Source organism: Pleurodeles waltl, chromosome 8, assembly GCF_031143425.1.
Source record: "Pleurodeles waltl isolate 20211129_DDA chromosome 8, aPleWal1.hap1.20221129, whole genome shotgun sequence".
NCBI lineage: Eukaryota > Metazoa > Chordata > Amphibia > Caudata > Salamandridae > Pleurodeles > Pleurodeles waltl.
The window spans coordinates 1,131,148,962-1,131,172,673 of NC_090447.1; the positions used below are offsets into that span (position 1 = coordinate 1,131,148,962).

General features: G+C 43.1%; 1 protein-coding gene across 5 annotated transcripts in view; it reads right to left on the reverse strand.

Moving 5' to 3' along the window:
• Positions 1-23,712, reverse strand: part of ELF1 (E74 like ETS transcription factor 1) — a 560,099-nt gene that overhangs the window by 353,000 nt on the left and 183,387 nt on the right. Inside the window, exon 1 of one of the 5 annotated variants that reach the window (XM_069205328.1) lies at positions 9,188-9,209. The exons of the other annotated variants lie outside the window; for them this stretch is intronic. The gene's annotated coding sequence lies outside the window, so the exon portion shown is untranslated. Of the gene's footprint in view, positions 1-9,187; positions 9,210-23,712 lie in introns of those variants that run through there. 5 annotated transcript variants of the gene reach the window in all.

The following is a 23,712-nucleotide window of genomic DNA, read 5'->3' on the forward strand; positions in this document are numbered from 1 at the left end:
TTACACTTACCTTACCCTGTCCATTTTACACTCCTCCAACAAACCACATGCACAGACTCAGCTGTGAGATCACCATATCATGTCTGAGCACACTGTGAAACATCATGCACACCATCGAAGGCTACCCATTTAAACTACATTAAAGCTCACACCCACGGAACTAAGCAAAAAAACACTAGGATATTTTCTTCCACAACTGCAGGAAGATGCCAAGTGTGTACAAATGTAACTATCCCTGGTACATCACTATGCTTAAGTCCAGTTCCCTGTAACACCATTATGGCACTCGATTGAACCTCAAGCACAAAACCCAAACTCTTCTCACATTGGCCACTAAATAAAAGCACTGTCTACTTTAATAAACGCTTTACCACTCAGAAGCGCTATAGGCCCGATTAGGCACTATACCAATGCTGAAAAACAATACATTCTATTATGTACTCCTTGTTCCACCTGGCCTCTGCTGATCAGGGATAAGGTTTACTCAGATAAATAATTGTGACTGTAATTAACTCCCCATTGCTGAATAGCAAGTAATGATTTACAGAGGAAAGAAATTGATTTCTCAGCTTTTTTTTTTTTTTACTTTTTCAACAAGCAGGGTTTTCAAAATGTAACCCTACCCAGGGCTAGCTCCAGGCCAGGTCTTCAGGGCAGGCACCTGGGATACACTAAAAACCTGCGAAAACTTAACAACAATAAACTAACCATCTGCGTTGTCAGTAATTGTCCTCAAAATCTGGCATGAATGTTGTCCTCATAGACCAACGCTGTACATGGTGTCCCAGTGAAAGGCCTCTAATCATCGATGACTTACACACATTCAACCATCAAATATTGTGTCTTTGGAAATAGTAGCTATGTCTCCCTGGCTAACTGCGCAGACAAGGCAAAAGTGCTCTGCTGTGTATGTGACAACACAGCTGAAAACATTTAGATAGGTTTCCCTCTACTTGAAAAGGGTGAAAACCGATGCCCAGCATTCTCAAACCAGAATTTACATCCAACACTCGTGCAGTCCAAATACACACTGGCTGACGACACAACTTTTGCATGGAGTCACAATTCCGTGTTTAACTTTCAAATTAATTTCCGTGACTGCTGACTGTGAACAACATTAATGTATTTCCTTAAACATTTAGGAAATCGTCATAATTTTACTGAATATGTTTTCACCCACTGACATAAGTGGGAGCTAATTCAAGATCAAAGAGTTGCCAAGAATACATTCACATAAGCATATTTTATATTTGATAAAAAATATTCAACTGTAAAAAAGAAACAATTGCGACTAGAAGGATAAAGGGAGGGCTTGAGTACAACCACTCATTTCAGAATACAATACTCCCTCAGGAACCTTAAAAAATTGGCAAATGTTGTTTCAGTTACTGTGCCTATAGTGGTGGAAGGAGAGGTAGGAGTGTTTCCACCACCCAGAAACAGGAGGGATCACGCTGCCTTGATAACTCAGTACCCAGTTCATTCAGATGTATTCTGGTAAATGTAGTGCGTGGTTACACACACTTCCATTAAACAATCCTTCGTTTTCAACATGGTTGGTGCAACCAGTGCTTAGTATCTCTAGACATCAGGTTTTGTTTCATGATAATTGTCCTTTATCAGTAAGGAATAACACACACAGCTGGAGATGCTGGAAATGCAGCTCAACAGTCTTTTCGGGTCACAATACCACTCCTTGAGCGCTAGTACATTACTCAAAGCTTGTCAGCTCAACCAGGGTCGACTTTAGCGCTGGTGGCGCCCAGTGCAACAATGTTTGTTGGCGCCCCCCAATACCTACCTCTGTCATGGATTCCCTCACCACCGCCCTTTAACATAACGACTCTCTCTCAAATGCATTTAATTAGTATTTGTGATGCCGCGGACTACCGCAGTGTCCCTTTTCGGACCGGGGTCGGGCCAGCAGTCTGCATTTTAGGAGACAGGAACTGCAGCGTCCCGGGGTTTGGTGCTCGTTTGGCGTTTTGTGCCACAGTACGGCCCAGGAGACGCATTTCGTGCTCCGGGTCGCGCCGCGGCCCTTGCAGCCTCCCTGACTTTCCCTTCCCACTTACCTTACTTGGGTCCTTTCTCTTTTTTCTTCTTTTTCTTCTGTCTTCATGTCTTCTTTCTTCTTGGTCTTCCATATTGTCTTCTTCTGTGGTGGTTGTCTTCCCAGAATGCCCTGTTCCTTTTTCCTTTTCAACTTGGCTTTCTTTCTCATTCATTTCTAAGTGGCTTTTCCCAATCCACGACGGTGTTGTACGTTCTTCCTGTTTTGTCACTTCCTGTTTCATGGTATATAAGCACTGCAGTTCCCTCATTCCTTGCATTGCAAACACTTCCGTCCTGGTCGTGATCCTCGCTCCTGCTTCCAATTTCTTCTTGCTCCTGCATTTTTCCTTACGGATTTGATTTCTATTTTGTTTTTTTCTTTGTTTTTTTCTCTTTTTCAGGAGTTCCTGTGATAGAGGTTTTTTTAACCATTACTTGGGTTTTTCTTCTGGGACTCCTGGAGGGTACGGTCTGCCTTGGCGTTTTTCTTGTCAGCAGCATCGTGGCTACTAGAAGGGGGTCACCCTTATCTTGGCCAGACCAGAACCAGTAAGAAACCAGGCATCCCTCCAAGTACTGAAGCCTACAGCAGTAAGAGACGTGCAGACAGTGACAGTATTATAGCGCCACTCATACCAGTGTAGGGTGTCTGAGCACAGAGACACTCATACCTGTGTAAATCAGTGTAAAGGAAATGTTATATAAGACCGAGGACCAGAAGGTGCAGGTGTCACATGCCATCCATACTGGTAGGCAGTTTAGTTTAAGTGTGTTTGGTCTGGAGAAGCACAAAGCCAGAATTTAAAATGTGACACCAGGGTTGGGGGTTCTCTTTAATAATAGGAATAGATTTCTACCCAAATGAACCTTTTTTGCAACATTAGGATAATGAAATACTTGGGCTCTAATCAATACTGTGCAGCTTCCATGCAGATCTTTAATGAGAGGTAATAGCTCACTATTCTATATTAGGATTTTAATTTATAAACTGCAAGTAACAAAAGGATATCTCTGACAAAAGCAGGAATAAACTGATCTATTTACATTATATCTGCATGGTAGATGTTCTTTGCAGCAGCCATATTAACCCTCTGCGCTATCTTATGATGAGTCAAAACTTCCACTAGCCAAAACGACAATCTCTCTCCAGGACGAACATTAATCACCACATTTACCTTGAAATTTTTATTGTTGCCTGAACATTGCTGGAGGCAAGGAACGATGCACAGGTGCGTTTAAAACCATAATATACTTGCAAACCTGGCGCCCCAACCTGAAGTCAGTGCCCAGTGCAGTGGCATCAGTCACACCGCCCTACAGCCCACCCTGAACTCCACCAGCTAAAGGGAGCCTTATCAATCAAAAAGAGGGTGGGAATCCACTGCCTTGACATCCCTCCAGTGTTCAAGTGATGATAATATGGTGACTTCATCAATGTTATGATATTACTGTGTTGGAATAGCAGGCAGCTGTCACACTTAAACACAATATCCTTCTACAGACAGCTGAAAGTCGTGGTCTCTGCTCGAATTCCTTCAGGGTATTTACTACCCATCACCAAACAAGTCACAAATTGCCCTTGGAACCACAACCTACTCTGTCTACTGGATGGACTGGACGCTCCCAAGCTTCTCCATCGGTGTCTAAGTTTAGGGTATGTTTCTATTGGTATTTTAGGCCTTGATCTATCCTTTCTGGGAAAATGTATTTACCTTCCGGTTCTAGAAAGGCCTTCTCACTGAGATGACTGATGCCTCAGGTGCTCAGCTTTTTTCTGGTCTCCTTTGGAGGATGGGTCTTCACCTTAAGGGTCTCAGGTCTCGGAAACGTGATTCCATCCAACATTCACATGACCTGTTAAACATGCACTGTTTCGGATGTATTCTTCACAACGGCTTATTTAAATAGACTTTCTCCTGTCAGCAGGTTATGGGGCAGCCATTATTTGGTCTAGCTGAAGTCAGCTGCATACAGACTTCACACTCATGGCGTTCTAAAAAGCTCAGCATCAAGGCTCAGAGTGAGCAAACACTCAAGTTAAAGTGCCCTCGCAGTACAGAGTTAGGGGTAGATGGAACAGAATTGACAGACAAAAAAGGAAAAGGGTATTAAAACTAAGAGGGCAAAACTGGAGAAGGGAGGGAAGCAGAAGCACAGGAGAACAAGAACGATAAATCTATTCAGGATAGAAAAAAAGTCAACAAAATATGTAAAAACAATGCTATTATACCATCGAACATGGTTAATGTGGCCTTTTTAACTGCTCGCAAAGGTAATATGAAATAAAATATAAAAAGAGAGCAGCATTAAGAACAATGGAGCTGACATTTAAGGGCTGCAAGGAAGACGTGATGGGAAGAAAGATTTGAAAAACAAGTTAATTATTTGTGGAGCAAACGTAAGTACATGATGTTGAACACAAAAATATTGGAATATGCAGTACCTTACTGTGGAAAAATAATGTAAAAGTGCAATGCTTTAAGTGCATTTTATTTTGACCTTACTGCCTCCTTTTAGTTTTCTATACCTAGTGCATGAAACAAAGGCAAAATGAACGTTTTTTTAAAGTCGTGAGAGGAGAACACTACACAACAAGAAGCAATAGCCAATACCTACGAATCCAGCATAAATTAAATTTATGAGCAATCTTGTTAAACAGTGAACAGGCAGATTAATTCAGAATGAGGGGATCGTCTGTTCAATAATTTGAGGATTGGGTTAGGTAAAGCTAGTGTGTTGCAAATGTAGAACATGCATTCAGAAGAGAACAGGGGTGAGGAACAAGCATTTCTAATGCATGGACTTGACGCTATATCAGGATTGGTACAAAACGGGTGTCCCAGCTCACAACTCGACAAAACTCGAAGGAGTCGTCTTATTAGGGATGAGAACGCTGGGTTGAATTCTGTGTAGAATTCTGTGTAGAGGTGCTTGCAAGTCAATGGTCCTTCAAATACATCAAGCAATAATCCATTGGAAGCAGGAAGGTGGTGCATGCGGTAGAGTGCGAGTGATGCAACAGGAAGGATCTGCTGAGGGAGCCACTTCCCTAAGGCAAGACTTCTCATAATTCGAAAACTATGAAAAGTTGCATCACTACAGCTGAATATAGTGTTCCGGCAACTAGAGCTCCCATAGACGTGACTGATTTTATGGCGACAGCATAAGTATTACCTGTCATTTTAGGAACAAGTGTTTTCTATAGTCAACGTTATGGAACTTTTGTATATGACTGAAAATCGTATGTGGCAAATGTTTATTTTGTGCGTTATGGAACTGAATGTTTCTGCTTACAACTGGATTATATTTGTAACTTTTTGTGTGGTTTGACTGAACAGGTGACACAATTAAAAGATGGTAATCCAGAGCTTGAGAGCTCTCTTTTATTCAAGTAATCTAGGATTGACGAGAATGATATAGACCTAGTGAGATCACTGTGCAGGCTCTGGTCTTTACAATATCCCAGTTATAATACTATTCCACGATCTTTCCAGGGTACTAAAGATCAAGAACTCTCCCCAAAAGCTGAAGAAAGACCCAGGCTGGTCGCCAGCTTGAAGAACTGGATAATGCCTGTGAGAAAGTGTCTGCCTCAACAGAGAAGGCAGAAGGCTAACTGCAGGTGTGATTTACACTATGCACAAAAAGGATAAAACACCTGTCAGGGCTGGGGTTTGACTTTTGCATCCCTAAGGAAGAGATATTCTTAGGACACCATGATGTAGATGAAAGACCAGGAAGAGGCGGGCCAAGCAAAATACACCCCTGAACCAGGAAGCTGACACACCCGCACAGCAGTAGGTGTGGTGAGAACTCAGCAGGATACACAGAGGCTGCGAAAGGGGTTTTCAGCAAAGGCTTGTACTTTGTTTATTTATTAATAAAGTATCACTAAAAAATGTGAAGAGAGAATGTACAGCGACAGAACAACATACAAGTATGTGATGAACTAAATAATTTTTACAAAAATGTAAATACACAAACCTATCACCTCTCTGGTAAAAGACTGAAGAGCTGGCTAAAGCAGACATATTAAACCGTGATTATAAGGAAAGATTTTTAGGGTGCGTATTAAAGATAGCAGTTCTGATTTGTGACAAAGGGTTACAGAAATAGGCGTTCGTATTTTAGCTGGATAATCAGTAAGGGAGCAGCCCATCTCAGGTTTTTCATATATGTTACATCTCAAAAGGTTTGGCTTATATTGGCTCTGGAACACCTGGAGGTGGTCAGCTCTGGAAAGATACTCCAGCATTCGTACACAAAATGTCTCACTGTATTTTCGTATGTATCAGTATCTTAGATGTAAAATGCTACTCAAAAGCTGTCATTTGTAAAGTTACTTGAGCAACCAATTTATATGTATATGCTCAGTTGCTGGGGCTTCTCTCGCTTGGAATGTGTTTCTCTGGCATCTATTGTTTCAGCTAACAAGCTTACGTAGGGTCCCAATATTGCCAATACAGCAATTCTGGTCTCTGAATATCAATGAAATGCCAGGGATGCCATTGGAAGTGGTGATGATGGCCAAAACATGCCTAAAGGGCTCTCCGTGGTTGTGTCAGGGATGATTTCTATATGAACCCAGGTAGGGTGACTTAATGAAGATTATAAAACCACCTTCACTGAGGGAGACCTACTGCTTCAACAAATACATTATGGTGAAGCTGCACATTAAAAACTATGTTCATTCTCCATACAAAAACAGGTGAAAATGGAGTACACACTTCGTATTCTCTGCTCTAAATATTTAAAAGAAAAAGAAAAGGATACACTTTAGTTTTAACTTCACATCACCTGCAAACACAGGTATGATGAAATTATGTTTACATGCAATAGCACATTAAAAACAGACCTTACAGCTTTGGGAGTGCTATGTGGTGGTGTGATAGAGGTGTTGGTGGTATTCGTAGTTACATCTGTAGTGGAAGAACTGGTATTGTGACGGTCATATTGGTAGTAGTAGTGTGATATTGACTATAAATGTATTGGTGGCATTAGTGGTGGTGGTAGTGGTGTTGGAGGTGGTACTGGTGATATTGGTTATGTCTGGTGGTATTGATAATGGTGATAGTGGTATTCGTGGTAATGGTTAAGGTTATGGCAGGGGTGGCGTTAGTGGGATTTGTATTGGTGGTCAATTTGTTGGTTAAACTGTTCGTATCTGGTGGCTGCAATGTATTGTGGTACTAGTTGTGCCAGTGATTGGTGGCTGTACCTGTGGTATTGTTGTGGTTGTAATTGGTAGTGGTAGTTGCATGGTTATTAGGGCTTTAGTACTAAAAGTATTGGTAGTAGTACTTGGCAGTGACATTGGTTGCTGTGGGGTTTGGCGGTGGTGTGCGATGGTAGTGGTATTTTGGTGGTGGTATCAGTAGTGTTAGTGGTGGTGGTATTGATGATGGTATTGGTGGCACTGAGGTTGAGGTTGGTGGTATAAGTGGTGCTGTGTGTATTGGTGGGACTGGTTGTGATGCTGTTGATAGTAATACTGATGATATTGTTGGTGGTGCGAGTAATATTAGTGCTATTGGTATTGATGTTATTAGTGATGATGTGAAGTTGTTGTTCAATTATTTGTGGTGAACAATTGACAGTGGTGAGGTACTAGCAGTGGTTGCATTGGTAGTTGTGGTGCTGGTTACGAGAAACAGTACTTATGTGCATTGTTTAGTCTCAACCTCTGCATAAGGCAAAGTTCTTCTTTAGTCAGCTGTCATATCTAGGAGATAATTAATGGCATGCAGCTCAAAGCACCCAAGATTATTTGAAAGAAAAATGTAGCCGTTTCATTATCTGTGAGTTGTTTGCAATACCCAGGATCGTTTTGCATACATGTAGGACTAAAATTAAGGTGCCAGACAGTAAGGAAGCCTTGTACTTCTGGTTTCTGTCCGCTTGATTTCATTCTGATCAAGTGTGCACATCTGTATTTTGTACACCTGATATCCTCACCCCAAGACTCCATCCGAATTGATAAACAAAAAGCAATTAGGAGGCCATGTTAGAGTCAGACTCACACTCCAGTGATGAAAAAAAACATTCCATAAATGTCTGTCGTAAAAAAAACAAGACTGCTTTCTGCACAGAATGCATGCATAAGGTGAAAAAAAAAAATAACAAGGCAAAGTGATTTCAGAGCGTGAAAATAATGACTCATGCACAACAAAGCAAGCTCTTCAGAAGAGACAAGTGAAATACCAAAGAGCCAATAGCATGGTTCTGAGAGACAAAATTCTTCCTTAGGCTTATCTATCGTGAATGCTACTCTCACAAGTCAAAGGCTAAAAGAAGCTGGTCCAAAAAAAAAAAAAAAAAAAAAAAAAACACATTGGCTGAAATGGACCGACCCAAAGAACACTCAATGTTCTATGTATATTGTGAACTATATCTGAACTGTCAACCATGACCACAGAGTAAAGGCCAATAGAACACACACAACCACAGTGTGGAAAAATGGGTCAGTAATATTTGTGTTACATGGACATGCACTTGTGTTGCCTGAATATTTGAATAGCAAGAGTGAGGGCACACCATGATTCCTTTTATTTCCCCTTTCTGCTGCTGTCCTAAACCCCCTCCTCTTCTCATCCAGAGCCCAAATGTCTTGTTTTAACAGAGCCTATTTTCAGACCACCTCACATGCAGTACACCAGAAACACTGAAACCCGCCCTTTTAGTCAAAGATAGACTGGGCCCCACCACCCTTCACCCTTCACACAAACACTTGTGTGCTGTCTAGTGGCCCAGCGATACAAGGCACATAAAATAAAACACTATCCTTATATCTGAATTCTTGATCCCTGAATATGGATGCCTGCCCTACACTCACCACTTGTTTAAAACCTCATTCCATGTCCCATCCTGATCCAACCCCACAATATGACCTTAGGCCCGACCCTCCCCCCCCACCCCTTCCCCCACTTCCCCCGCACATCTTCCCACTGACTGCCGAGTACTGCGTGCACTGACTGCCTGCTCAGGTCTCATCGAATTAAGCCCTCCCAATGTCCACAAATAAAGCTTCGATCTATTTACAGCACTGTTCACCTTAGACTAGAGCCATATGGCCTATACATAGAGAATACATTTGCTGAAAGATGATTTAAAACAGATACAATGATGGATGTACCAAATAAATAAAATGGCTTGCCGTTGTGCTCTCGCTGTGTGCGTCTTCCTCAAAAGCTACATTCAGCACTAATATCCCGCCTGACGGAGCGCGCGGTAATCTGCAAGGGGATCTCTGCACGTGCCAGCCTGAGGTCAGCAGTGTCGCAGGCAGGGCAGGGTGAGGGGGGTTTCCACGGTCGCCGCCACTGCTGCCTGGAATCATTCAAGGGTCAAGCCAGAAGACTGTTACACAACACCACACCCCTTTACCCAGTTTAACACAAACTAACCTTCCTGGCAATACGCGCTATTTATCGTTTCACGCTTCCTGTCACCTCATCAAGCAGAAACTGAAAACAGATTCTGAATATCCAGTCCTGCCTGGCTCATGGAAGGCAAAAATGAGAATGCCACCGACTTACTGCCACGGCCCCGCAAAAAATATCACTAGCCTTTGTGATTTTTTGAGTTTAGCTCTAATTCTAATACTACTACAGATCCCATGAACTTGAATTTCTTAACATGTCAGCAAAGGGTTGCCCTTTATCTTGCTCTTTCAGGCACATACTGATATCAGACTTGCCTTGCAATACGAGTGTAACAACGCGGGTAACTGTAATCATTTATTACAGGTAATTCCAGACCAAACGGCACGCGACCCTCATTGGCTCACTGATCGCGAGACGACAGGCAGATGGGTATATTACATGCATCTAACGTATATCATGATCAGCAGCTGGTCAAGCAACATGGATAAGATTTTCTCCCCTGATGAAAGTTGCAGAAGGCCAACAATACAATGACTGACATTATTCGTTCAAGTGAGGTACGATTCTAGTGCCAGAGCACCTCCCTACCTGTGGTCTGATTCATGGAGCATCCCACTAGGTCTGTGGACAACAAGGCGCTCCTAGATATATATTTAAACACTCCAGTAATCGTGTCTAGCTCATCAATCATCATTAATTCCTCTTTTATGGAGGCAAGTTCATATGATGTGTAATTCAGAGGGGAGAAGCAGGACCCTAGCCGTTAATTTAGAGGAGCACCGAGCCCCTCCCCCCCCCCCCCCCCCCACAACGTTAAGTGAGAACAAATGAACATTGGAAAAAGATTGGCATCAAAACGGTATTACGTCTGTTCAAAGTGTTGGGTTCTCCTCAGACTTCTTTATTTTTAGATATTTTCTAAATGAACATCAGCCAGGTCATTCAATTTAGGAAAACAGGCTACATTTTTATTAACTTGTTACATTATGAGGATGCACTATTGATGAAGACACTGGGAGGCATCTTGTACTGTCTACCCAAGAGATGCTGGCAGTTTAGTACATGTGGCCCAGTCCACACTTCTGCATGTTGTGCTAGGAGTACACCCCACTTTGCAAACTAAGCCCCAGGAAGTCACATAGGTGTGCTGCTCTTCAGCAGTTGCAGGATAAAGACAAGGCAGGATGGTTGCTGGTTTCTTTAGTGTAATTTTTTTGCGGCTTGATCCCTGCAACTTAATTGCATCTACCAACCACACTGGCTTTCTCTCTGCTAGGTAGTCAGGTTAGGTAAGACTGCACACACACAAATTATCACTGCCTTTTTGACAGCTTGCCACTACACATGAATGAGATGGGTGTGCAGGGGAGATTATTGTATGTCTCTCAATGTGTTTTCTGCGAAGAACATATAGGTGTTTCAACAAGTAAAGGAGAATGGACTTTGGTAAATATACAGGACTATATCAAAGATGCAGATTAGAGGTAAACTGGTTCAACGACTGTCTCTCTAAAATGGGGCTATGTACACCACTGGCTGATTTAATCCTCACAGAAAGGTCACTTTACACATACAATACTTAAAACTATGAGCAGCAGTCATGGACAGCCATATGTGCCTGTAAACTGTTGTATTGTGTAAAAGGGCATGAAGTGTACTAAGTTCTGGCTTGGAAACTTGCTTTGATCCTAACGTAATATCTTATAAATAAATTATTTTAAGTGTAACCCCAGTAGGTGGTGTAGGTGACAACTGTATAGAAGCACCAAACAGGCAAAATGTCTAATGACTGTAAGGTTTCAGACGTTGCAATTAAGTTACAATACCTTTAGCATGTGTCTTGTGCATATTTCTAACCCAGGTTTAAAATAAATTATTATAATCTAGTCATCAACTGTACTGGATTAGATCACGAACTACTTTTCACTGGTGTTAGCTATAGGCAGTCCAATTTTTTTTTTTAAATATAAAATTAGCAAAAATTATTTCCGATTTCTTGGGAAAAAGAGGCGGGGGGGAGGACTAAGAAATCTGTGATTACCCCAATCAACTATGAAAATGTTTGTTAACGTTTTTTAATTTAATGCCAAAAGTAATGAAAACCATATACGTAAGGGCAGAACTCAGCACTGGAAAGCTGGCTTCTTTGATTGTGCTCTGTGGATCATCAGGAAGGCTCGGTCTCCGCTTCATCTTTGCAGGGAAATTATACATGCTTGGCAGCTAAAGATGCACAGCAAACAAACTCAGGTTTCTCAACTGGCGGTGGCTTTGGAACCTCCGGCACTGATGCCACCCCATCTCTGAGGCCCATACTGACTCCTACACGCTCTGTCACCCACCCATTACTTGTCCGATGGGGATTCTCATCTGACCATCCAAAGGAACGCTCAGGCGACGAAGACAGGCAGGGTGTGCATGATGACAAGATCTTGCTGCAGTCCTGAAGACCAGATCTTATTTTCACAAAAGAATGACCCAGGCAGAGGTGGTGCTATGCTCACATAGTGGGTCACTTACACAGTTGAGAGGGAGATGCTTAATGGAAGGTGGAGGTGCACAGTCCCCGGATGCGCTTTACGACTACTGCCACTGAATCCGCCATATGCCTGAGAAGGGGCGAGGCTTTGCACTTCTTACCATATAGAAGGACAATTCATACTAACACTGGATGGCGAACTCCAATGGTTCTTCTTAGAAACAGGGTCTCTAGATGGCAGTGGTTTGCACCCTGTCCAAGTAGCTACCCTCACTCTAGTCAGGATAAGGGGGTCACACAGCTAAGATAACCCCTGCTCACCCCCTTGGTAGCTTGGCACGAGCAGTCAGGGTTATCGCAGAGGCAATGTGTAAAGTATTTGATTACACACAAACACAGTAAAAACACCACAAAAGTACTCCACATCAGTTTAGACAAAATAGCTAATACTTATCGGAGTTAAACAAGACCAAAACAACAAAAATCCAACATACAAAAGTAAAGATACAAATTGTAAATCTCCATATAGCACTTAGAAACACAATAGCTCCAACTGAGGCTATCACGAAACATTAACGCAGTCATTCTCAGCAGTCCGATGCCACTTGTGAGGGAGTGCGGGGCGGGCATAGAGTCGCATGGACCCCAAGTACAGTATCTTTGGTAAATAAAGAGGAAACAAAGATGTTGCATGGAGTCGGGGAGTTGAGCCGTTGCAGGAGTCGGTGCGGCATCGGTTGCTTACTGCCACTGGGGAGGTGAGGCATTAGTTCCTTACTGCTAGGCACAGGAGGTGAGGCTTCGGTTCCTTACGGTTTCAGGGGACATGATGCGGCGTTGGTTCCATGCGACAAGGTGGGGTCAATGAATCCAGCGGTGAAGACACAAGGCATCGACTTCACGGTGTCGCGATCACACCATGGGGCCACAGGTGCAGTGGAAGAGTCAGGTACCATGGACATCAGTGGCATGCCGCTCGGGACTCGCGCTGTGGCGGGACTTCAGAGGCGCTGTGGCGGCATCAGGCCTTCAGCCGTGGTTGTTGCACTCAACAGGGACCACAGCTCCGATGCAGGCAGCACCACAGAGTCAGTCAGCAGCGCTGGTTCCGAAGACGTTCTGGAGTCATTGTGCCTGATTTCTTCTTGGTTGCACCAGAACTCACTTCCAAGGGCCCAGGAAATGGATTTGGCACCACTTGGCAAGTCAGGAATCTCAGCAACAAAGCCCAAGTGCTGGCAGATGAAGTCTTTGATGTCCCTGAGACTTCTTAACAGGAGGCAAGCTCAGTCCAACCTTGGAAGCAGGATGTAGAAAGCAAAGTTCAGTCCTTTCACTCCCAGTACAGAAGCTGCAGGCCAGCAAAGTAACAGGTAGAGTGGCAGTCCCTCCTATAGCATCTAGCTCTTCTTCCTGGCAGAATGTCCTCATTCCAGAAGGATTCTAACTATGTGGTGTCAGAGGTCCAGTACTTATCCCCATTTCTGTCTTTGAAGTAGGCAAACTTCAAAGAGAAGTCTTTGTAGTGCATAAGAACATGCCTTTTCCTGCCCTGGCCCCAGAAATGCTCCAGGGATTTGGAGACTGCTTTTTGTAAGGACAGGCACAGTCCTATTCAGGTGCAAGTGTCAGCTCCTCCCACCATTCTAGCTCAGGAAGACCCATCAGGATAAGATGGGCACATCTAAGCTCCCTTTGTGTGACTGTCGAGAGTGAATTCACAAACAGCCCAATTGTCATCCTGACCCGGATGTGTATTCCACAGACAAAAGGAGGCACAGAATGGATAAGCAAGGAAATGCTCACTTTCTAAAAGTGACATTTTCAAACTTACAATTTAAAAACCAACTTCACCAAAAGATGTATTTTTAAATTGTGAGTTCAGAGATCCAAAACTCCATATCTTTATCTGCTCCCGATGGGAAATTACACTTAAAATATCTAAAGGCAATCCCCATTTTACCCTGTGCGAGAGATAGTCCTTGCAATAGTGAAAACCGAATTTAGCAGTATTTCAGGACATTTAAAACACATAAGTACATGTCCTACCTCTTAAATACACTGCACCCTGCCCATGGGGCTGCCATGGGCCGACCTTAGGGGTGACCTGAATGTAATAAAAGGGAAGGTTTGGGCCTGGCAAGTTGGTGCACTTGCAAGGTCGAAATGGCAGTTTAAAACTGCAAACACAGGCCCCAATTACGAGTTTGGCGGGCGGAAAAGGCCACCTGCCAAATGCCTGTGGAGAAGAGACCGCCATTGCGGTTTCCTTACCACTGGCCCTATTATGAGTTTCCCACTGGATTAGCGGACTGGCACAGTGGGAAATGCACAACAACATTGATGCCGACTCATAATAGAGCCGGAGGCAATCCTGTTGTGCGTCTGGTGCACCAGCAGTAGTCGCGCAAATCCCTCACTGCAAGGCAGACAGTGATTTGCGAGACGGAGCTGGCCAGGGAGGCCCCCCACACTGTCCATGCCAAGTGTGTGGGCAGAGGGGCCACTGGCACCCCGTCTCCGCCAGACTGTACATGGCGGTGAAACCGCCATGTAAACGCCAGCAGAGAGAGGGGTCGTAATCCCTGGCGGATTGGGACAACCGGCACTGCCAGACTATTGGGCAGCCAAAAAATGTCAGTGCCGGAGGTTCGACCATGGCGGTAACACCACGGTAGTAATGCTGCGGTCGGACCGCCAGGGTCATAATGAGGGCAACAGACACTGCAGTGGCAGGTCGGAGAAATGTTTACCGGGCTACCCATGTGGGTGGCACAATTAGTGCTGCAGGCCCACTAGTCGCATTCAATTTACAGGCCCTGGGCACACATAGTGCACTTAACTAGGGACTTACTAGTAAATCAAATATGCCAATCATGGAGGAAACCAATCACCAATATAATTCAGACAGAGCACTTGCACTTTAGCACTGGTCAGCAGTGATAAAGCGCCCAGAGTCCTAAAACCAGCAAAAACGAAATGCAGCGCACAGTCAAAAACAGGAGGTCAGAAGCAAAAATAGTTTGGGGATAACCCTGCACAAAGGGCCATTTCCAACAGCTCTGTTGACCAATATTGTTAATTTGGGGAACATTTCTTATAGCCCATCTTTGCTTTGGAGAAGTGAATGTCCTGTGCCTGGGTAGACCAGTTGGTGGGTCAGCGAACCCCTAGCTCAGAGTGACATTGCTATACTCAGTTTCTGCTATTTAGTTCATCCAACACCACTGTGCCCCTGCAACTATGAATGGTATAATGTATCCACATACGGTTTCCTGAGCAGTGTTGCCCATTTACACACACACACACACACACACAGAGTCACAAGTCGACCAAGTTGACATCAATGGCTATTTGAACAATCTGTGGAGATCCAATCACTTTAGGATAAATTCTGAAAATACTTATAAAGTCAGGTCACTATTTATACAAGTGTGCAATTAATTAGAATTTCCTTCAGCTACAATCAGACTCTCCCTTATACTACAAAAAAGGGGCAAAAATATTGGACTCTGTCAGCTATTCACTATACATACCTAAGTGTGTGCCCCCTTCTGTGTAAGGCTCTTAACTGCTGAGAGACACCTACATGGTTGGGTATAGCCCACATGTACTGACAATATGTCCAGTCACTGTAGCTTCTCCACAGACACCCCTATCACACTTGATAATAACACAGGATGGTACTGTCTAGCTCCAAGATGCCCGAACACTATAGTGAGCACCTACACTTGTCCGACTGCTGGGTGTAATCCTGAAATCAACAATGATCTATGCTGACAACCGAATTTCTGGCATCCATGTCAGCACCTAAACCTGCATGCTAGCTGCTCTTCCCTGAGGCAGGTACAGGTGTCTGCCACTCCAGTACCTCTGGAGTGAAGCAAGCCACCTCTGAAGAAATGGCAAAATCATCCTCAGTTACAATCGAAACTCTCTGGTCAGAACTGTTGGGTATCGGCTCTTCATAAGGAAAATGGATTCCAAAAAGATCAAGTAAAATTGATAGGATCAGCCCTGACCTCCTTTCACACATGTCTGGACTCCACAGAGAAGAGGCTCTCAGAAATGGATTCAAGGATACACTATGTCCCAGACTAGGGTCAGGAACGGTGGTAACGGAGACACAATTTCATGGACTTTGAGGACCATTCCCGGCAGGGCGTCAGATTTTGGGGCATTCCTGAGCAAGCCAAAAAAAAATACCTCATGGGGTCCCATCAAAGGTTCTTTATCAAATGCTGTGAATCAACTTTTCTGAATTTCCGGAGTGCTTACTGAATTTAGTCACACCATGCCTCAAACCCAAACAGACCACGTCTGATTTGTGCTTCCTTTGTCACCAGCATGCAAGACATGTACTGCAGCAGTGAAAAACAAGAATGATCATTTCTAATGGATGTCAACCCAATCCATCTCTCTACCGAGCACTCCCCGGGGATGAATGACAAATTGTGCCCATGTCTGAGATAATAGGACATTACATATTTTATGTTCAAACTGGCCACAATGGTTGTCACCATTAATGGAAAGACATTAGAATACACAGATCAAGAAGCCCTGAAAAAGCTGCTGGTCTCTTTCCGCCCGACATGATGGCATGGGGACCACCACCAGGAGAATGATGTTGACTACCTCTCACAGACACCCAAGGATAACTGTAAACTGCATAGAGGCTCTGGTATTGTTGATATGAGGGGCAAGCCTGGGTCAAAGAAGCGAAGCCTACATTACATTGTTGACGCTCTTAACAAGGTCAGAAACAAGCCCAGATCACCAATTAAATAAGCCCACAAGACAGGAGATTAAAATGCCAGTGGCTCTGTGTGTTAAATGGTTACCACTCTTCCATGTACTTCCTATTACCTGAACTGACTGCTTCCCAGGGGAAGCTTCAGCCCAATGACACATGCTACAATGTGGAGCTACCACGAGGATGATGTAACTGGCATGGATGTACTCAGGATGTCCCCAGCAGCTTTTTAGACATTACTTAAGCCTGCTATGTCATTTTTCGTTAGGTTTCATGTTTATAGTATTACCCCCCCCTTACCCACATACTGCCGTTTTACTGGAAGTTAACTACTGAGCTGAATGTTTTATTACTGCTCTGAATGTTATCTATGCCCTTTGACAGTTTTGTGCTGAAGTATAGACTTTAAATATGTATTACTGTTTGGCTTCAATGACAGCTCTCACCATGGCAAGTTTTGTGCCCACATCCCCTTCTCTCCTCTTCCTTGAACAAATCACTCATGTCACTGTGTACCCTCCACCTTCCTCCTGCCCTCTACTGCTAGTTCTTTGATGCACTCCATTACTGAACCTGCATAGGTACCTGAATCACACTGCACTTTACTTAATAGCTCAATACAGGCCAATCGATGGCTTTGAGCAACAGTCCCTAAATAAACAGTTAGAAAGTTAGACTCTTCAATGCACAGGGTACCCACACAAAAGCTTGGTTTACCAGATCTAAAAGTATCACTCAGTTTCCCTAAGGGAAATATTTGCTCAGCTACAGCATTGGCCTCAGGTGTACATTGCTAGTCCTGACCCAACATTTACTTTTCCTCACCACATCCTTTATCTTTGACAGACCACCCTTCTGCCCAGACTGTAAGCCTACCACATTGCTGCAACTACTGATACAGACCGTACCTTCCCAAATAACAAAATATCTTTCAGCCTGGTCCTTGCCCTTTAATCATCATTCCCGTACCACATTGTAACAAGACGTCATTAATACTCCTTTGAATGCTAATGGCATGACACATTCGATCAAACAAAAGAAAGTCCTGTACTAATTGAACAAAAATGCCCCGACATTGTGCTCATAAAGGAAACACACTTATTGGATGGGAAATTGATTAAACTGAAGTGTGACTGGATAGCAATGATCATTATCAGTCAGTGATGCTGCAACAATTTTTGGAGTAGGGGGCTGCCATCAAAGTTAAATAACTGAACTCATAGGTCTTTGAAAAATCCAAGCATCGCACAAAGAACAAGTGTAACAAGTGAACCATGCACATTCGGCAACAGAGAGGTAAGGGTACAGTAGGTAGTTGGTGGTGTATTTTGGGGGCAGACTTTCACAAATACTAAAGCATGGTGTAGTAGTACACGGTTATTTACAGTCTGCAAATACTCCATTGAAATGGACATTGATTTTGAACCGAAATGAAGTTTTACTGATAAAACGACATAGCTACAAACAATAATAATGTGTGGAAATCGGAAGCCTTGATTTGTTTCTACCCATTAACATCTTTGTTCCCATCACACTTCAGAATTTTCAAAAAGCGCTTCATCAGTGCTTTTCTAGCTGCTGATATGTTTTGAAATATTGGTACAGTTCATTCGGAGGCATTTAAATTGTGTGCTGAATTACGTAAAACACACATCCTACAGTCCTTCCTTTCACCCCAGCAAGATTGCCACATAGTTTCACTTTACAAAATCCTCTCATTTTGCAGTGGAAAAAAAACAACCTCCATTTAAAAGAATAAGCTGCAATTTGTCAGAAGAAATAGCCTGACGTTTCACCTCTGTGTCTGACAAACCTGGCAAGATAAAAAAACACTTTAAAAGCATCTTTACTGCTCATTCACTTTGGAAACTCCAGCGTGGTTACTTTGGGGGTGTGCGGCACACAAGCTTCCCTACTTCCGCACCTATGTTAGCAAGGGTGCACTGGTACACGCTTCAGCAGGACCGGATGCTCATACTCTGGGCTCGAAGAAATGCGGAATAGCGACTCTCCTCAGGAAATCATTTCCTCTCAAGTTAACTAGGACAATGACGGACATAGAAAGGCAGATATGCCTTTGTCAAACCCCAAACCCCAACGATGCATTTCTGACCATTGTGCCTGTCAGAGGTCCTTTCGTCTCCCGATTCTCAAGAATCCTTACAGGGTTTTGCACTAATCGTTTAATAATAGGAGGGGACTGGAATCTAGCCTTATACTCCATATTTGACACACTTGACAAGTGCAGTAGTAATAGCATAAAACTTTATTTCAGCCAGAAGGCCAGAAAGATACAAAATGAAAACAAAATACACATACTTAGCAGCAATGGAAAATCAGGCAATGATCACAGTATCTCGTTACAACAAGAGCACATATAAGGTACATTAGTAACAAGGGCAATTAACATTCAAGTAAAATGCATCGTAATGTACCACCAGAAGACAATAAAGTGCACACAAAATGTTACTGATCTAATAAGGTGCATGTACGTAAGACACAAGATTGGCCGCGTTTCTGTAGCTATATGCTTCAGATAAAAAGTATCAAAAGATCCGAAGACTTGGAGTTTTAACAAGAGTTCAGAGTATCAGGTGGATAGTCCGGAGGGTATAGACCAAACCGAAAACAAGAAGCCATAATCCTGGAGGAATCAGAAGTAAAGATCCTACGAGCAAGCAAGAATCTGTTGAGGCTCAAGTTAAGGCACGAAGGGCGGATCCATTTGTGCCTAGGGCCGGTGTAATAACAACAGAAAACCAAAAAAATGTTGATATCCTCGGATTTATACCTACACAATTTGCACTACGTCATTACAGAGAACCTTGGGACTATTTGCTGGTAAAATCCCTTAAAGGTAAGATGCCAAAGCGAATTAAATATATAGACTTTCTCAACGGGGGGATGAACTCATTGAGAGGAACTTCAAATTAAGGGAATGGTTTATAAAACAGAGTTTGGGAAAATAAAGAACCCAGACTAGATGATTGATGCCGCTGGACCACTAAAAATTCCCAGTAAGTTTATTTTTTTTAGAATAATCTTGGAATTAGAAACGTTCCTGTCCCTGAATATAGGGAGAGTTATGGAAGGAAGTCAGCCTTCAATCACACTTTAGAATACGCTACATCTGTCCATGATGGGTACGGTGGTATTAATCAAAAAGGTAGTCTTGCCCCGTTGTTTATACATATTTCAGGGAGCCTTATTTGACATACCCAAAGGATACTTTTTGGAACCTGATAAACTGATTGTTGACTTGCTATGGGCATCAGGCAGGAAGAGGGTGAGTTTGTCCACCCTTAAACGGCCTTGGCATGGGGGGTGGGGGTGTTTGAACTACCTGATCTGGAGTTAAATTATCTGTCTGCACCATTGTAGCATGCCACATCTTAGCTTGATGAAGGGGACAATTGAGAAAAACATCTACTCCATGGTGCCTAAGGGGACACACCCCTTCCAGGGCTCCTCATGCTAGAGGCGCAAGTCCCTCAATCAACACCATATGTGCTGGTCCAAGTTTGTAGGGTGTAGGAATGGATGGCTAGGAGGGTGATCAAGCACCCCCTTATGCACTAGACATGTCTCTATGGTCCCTATAGCCCTTCACTCAATTAAACCAGTCAATGGGCGATGTATCGCTGGTGCATGGGGGGCTGTAATACACTCAGAGACTTAAACCCTAACAATAGATTTAAAACACTACAAGATGTAGTGGGAACCTTTCACCATGGTCAGGGGCAATTCTTACCAAAATGGCGGCTACTGCTCATGGCCTATGGCCCTCATTTTCTGCTGCCCCCCAGGAATCTAGCACATTACCTACTATGTTGAACACAGTGGAAGGAAGGCAGCTAATTCCCTTTCTTTACAGGGCACACAGTCAAGATGTCCCCAATAGACCCTTACGGATACAGGAAAAATGGCAAGAGGTATTGGGGGGACAAATTACTGAGGAAGAATGAGACTCAGTGCACGATGCAGTGCAAAAAACTATGGCTAATGCAAGATTTAAACTGATTCAATATAATTTCATTCACTAGGTCTACCTAACCCCGGCACAGTACACCAGATATAACTGGATAGGTCTGTTGCTTGCCCTTGTTGCTCTGTGGAATAAGTGGACTCTCCCCACATGATATGGGACTGTAGGGCACTAAATACCTACTAGCAGACTGTGACCGAAAGACTGTATGCGGATACGAGATGGGAGGTTCAAAGCAATCCTAAATAATGTCTCCTGGGTATAATACCAGTCTGCACAAAATAGACATTGAGCAGAAAGTTTTTAATACTGGGGCTAGTCCTAGCAAAACAACAAATTGCCATACACTGGCTCTCCCCTACCCCTCCTCAGGCACTAGTGTGGATGGCTAATATGGTTGAATGGGCTGTGGCTCACGTATGCGTAAATGCAGGAACGGCAAAGTTGGAGGATGATTTACAGGCATGGGCCACCATGTTGGCAGACTTACTTGATCCCCCAGACACCAAACCTCCCTAGACTGCAGATACCTACACTTCAAACATGATGGTGGTGGGCAGGGAAACGACTTGGGACACCATGATGCCACGCCCTTGCGGTCTTGCTCAGCTCCTAAAACGTTAGATTATGTATGACGTAAAAACGTTTTTAACTGATAGTCAGTTAAGCAGGGCTGTCACATGTGACAGTTTCCAATTAAAACGAGGCATCGGCCACACCTCTCATATTTACTCAGTAGGACCTTAGACTGTGTTTCATAGCGTTTATTGCCATGCTCTTGCTGACTCTTTGGTTGTTCTTTTTGTTTAATTTAGACGGGGACTTATCATGGTCTAGATGCTTTCTTCAAGCTTGACTTTTATTAACATATACAAGCGACCGGCACTGTTACAGTGGTTGTTTTTATTATGTTCTCCATTACCTCTTACTCTTGGTTCTGACCGCTTGTGACTCACAATACAATTTAATATTATGTAATTACAGACTTTAATTAGATCTTGGACTTCGATTGCTGGACACAGGCATCATTCACACATTATTAAGGGGCATCACATTCTTTCAATCCTGGCTTCCACAACAACTTTTTAAGTAGGTTGCCTACAGTATCATGAACTGGAACTTTACTTTGAGTATCACATGTAGTCCCCTCATCTAATGTTTACTTTGCAATTCATGGTTTTAGGTTTACATGTTTGGCCATTTGGGCCACTCCATTTCTTAGGATTAGACGTTTTTTTTATTTTACAGTTCACTAGGTCAGTTTGCTCCCATTTCTTTACTTCAATTTACACTTCACTTTCTTCCTTTTTGCTCCACTTGTTCACATGGGGCTTTGCACTTTTCAATTTGTTTCTTTTAAAAGACTTATTTCTACACACCAATTGTCTTGCTTTCACCTTTTTTTTTTTTGCACGTGGTGTTGAGGTCCCTTTTAGAATTGAGTCTTTGAACTTCACTCTCTATTCTTGCCACGGTGTGCTTTGAGACCTCTTGTTTTTTTCTTTGTTGATTTCTTTTTACTTTGTTTATAGGGTAATGCACACATACTTTTTGAGTTTGATCCCTGTTATCCAGCAGAGTTTACATTGTATGCTTTTTGTCATGTACTTTCACAGCCTTGAAAAAGTCACGGATGTGACGAAACACGTGTCTGCTGTTCTGGAGAGAATCTGTATACTTGGAAGAACTGATTACGCCACATACCAATGAAAGACCTGGAATTAATTTGGTGTCTATGCATCCCTACTATCTGGATTCTGAGACTCATGTTGGGACAGGGTGTTTAGAGTGTGTCTGGTAACTTTTTTGTTTATACAGGTTCAGTGGATCCAACTGGCGCCACAGACTGCTATGCCTTTGTTAGCAGGACTTTAATATCGATACGTACCTTGTTGACAGTTTTTTTCTTGCTTTATTTTAAGTTGCCCACTACTATTTTTGCCTATAGGACAGGAGATGCACTTAATATAACACTACTACCGTCTTCCAATATTTAAAGCTAATATTATGTTGGTGGAATCTGGGTGGGCTGGGAGGGGGAAGAGGGATGTTTTGAACTGAATTTATACTAGTTACAGTATATGGAGGTTAATTGTTAAAAAGTCAATAAAGAATATATATATTTTTTTAAAACTTTAAAAAACCACCATGGAAATAGAATGAGTACACTCGGGGGGGGGGGGGGGGGGGGGTGTAGAAGGACTGTAGGCCTAGTTTTGCAAACCATTTCTTCAGTTTAAGCAAAGACTTGAGAAAATTAACCTCCTTTGTTTTCCGTGAGTTAATATTTGTATTTCCCCATAATGCAGGACCAAAGAGTGCATCTGTTTGTGTTTTGGTTCTATAGACCTTCAATGCTGGAGTAATAGCCTGCAGTCTGGAGGCTTTATGCATTTTTAAAATACCAGCGGAAGTGTGGGGGATAATCAAGCTACCTTTGAGGATCTGAGGCGACCATGAGAGAGAATTAGTGATCCTTATCCCAAGATAATCAAAGGTTTGAAACAGCTGCAAGGGCGTGGTGCTTGAAGTGAATCAGTACTTAAAGGTTCTATGGGGACTAAAGGCCATCATTTTTGTCTTTCGGATGTTCACTTCTGGCCCTCTAGAAAGACACAATTCTTCAAATTCAGTTAAGAAGTTTTGAAGGCCAGATTGAGTCCTAGAGAGGAGAAGGGCATCATCCGCGAAGAAGAGCGCAGGGATTAAGGGCCATATGTACGAACACATTTTCCCATAGACACAGAATGGGCAAAACTGATTGCTACATCTGGCCCTATGTGCAGTAATAATCGCAAGGATGTCCTTAATTAATGAGGTTATGGATGTGTAGAAACTAAAACACCTGACTTCACTTCTCCTACAGGTGCCCTCTGTGACATGTTTGAATGAGGCATCTCTGAATACTCAGTAATACTTATTGAACCAGAGCTTGGACATGTGTCCCCTTCCTCTGCCCAATGGTGCATGCCAGCCAACATGTGTAAACAACCTGTATCTTGAAGCCCAGATTCCTGCATATGAGGAGGAAAACTCAGGGTCAGCTTCATCAGCCCAG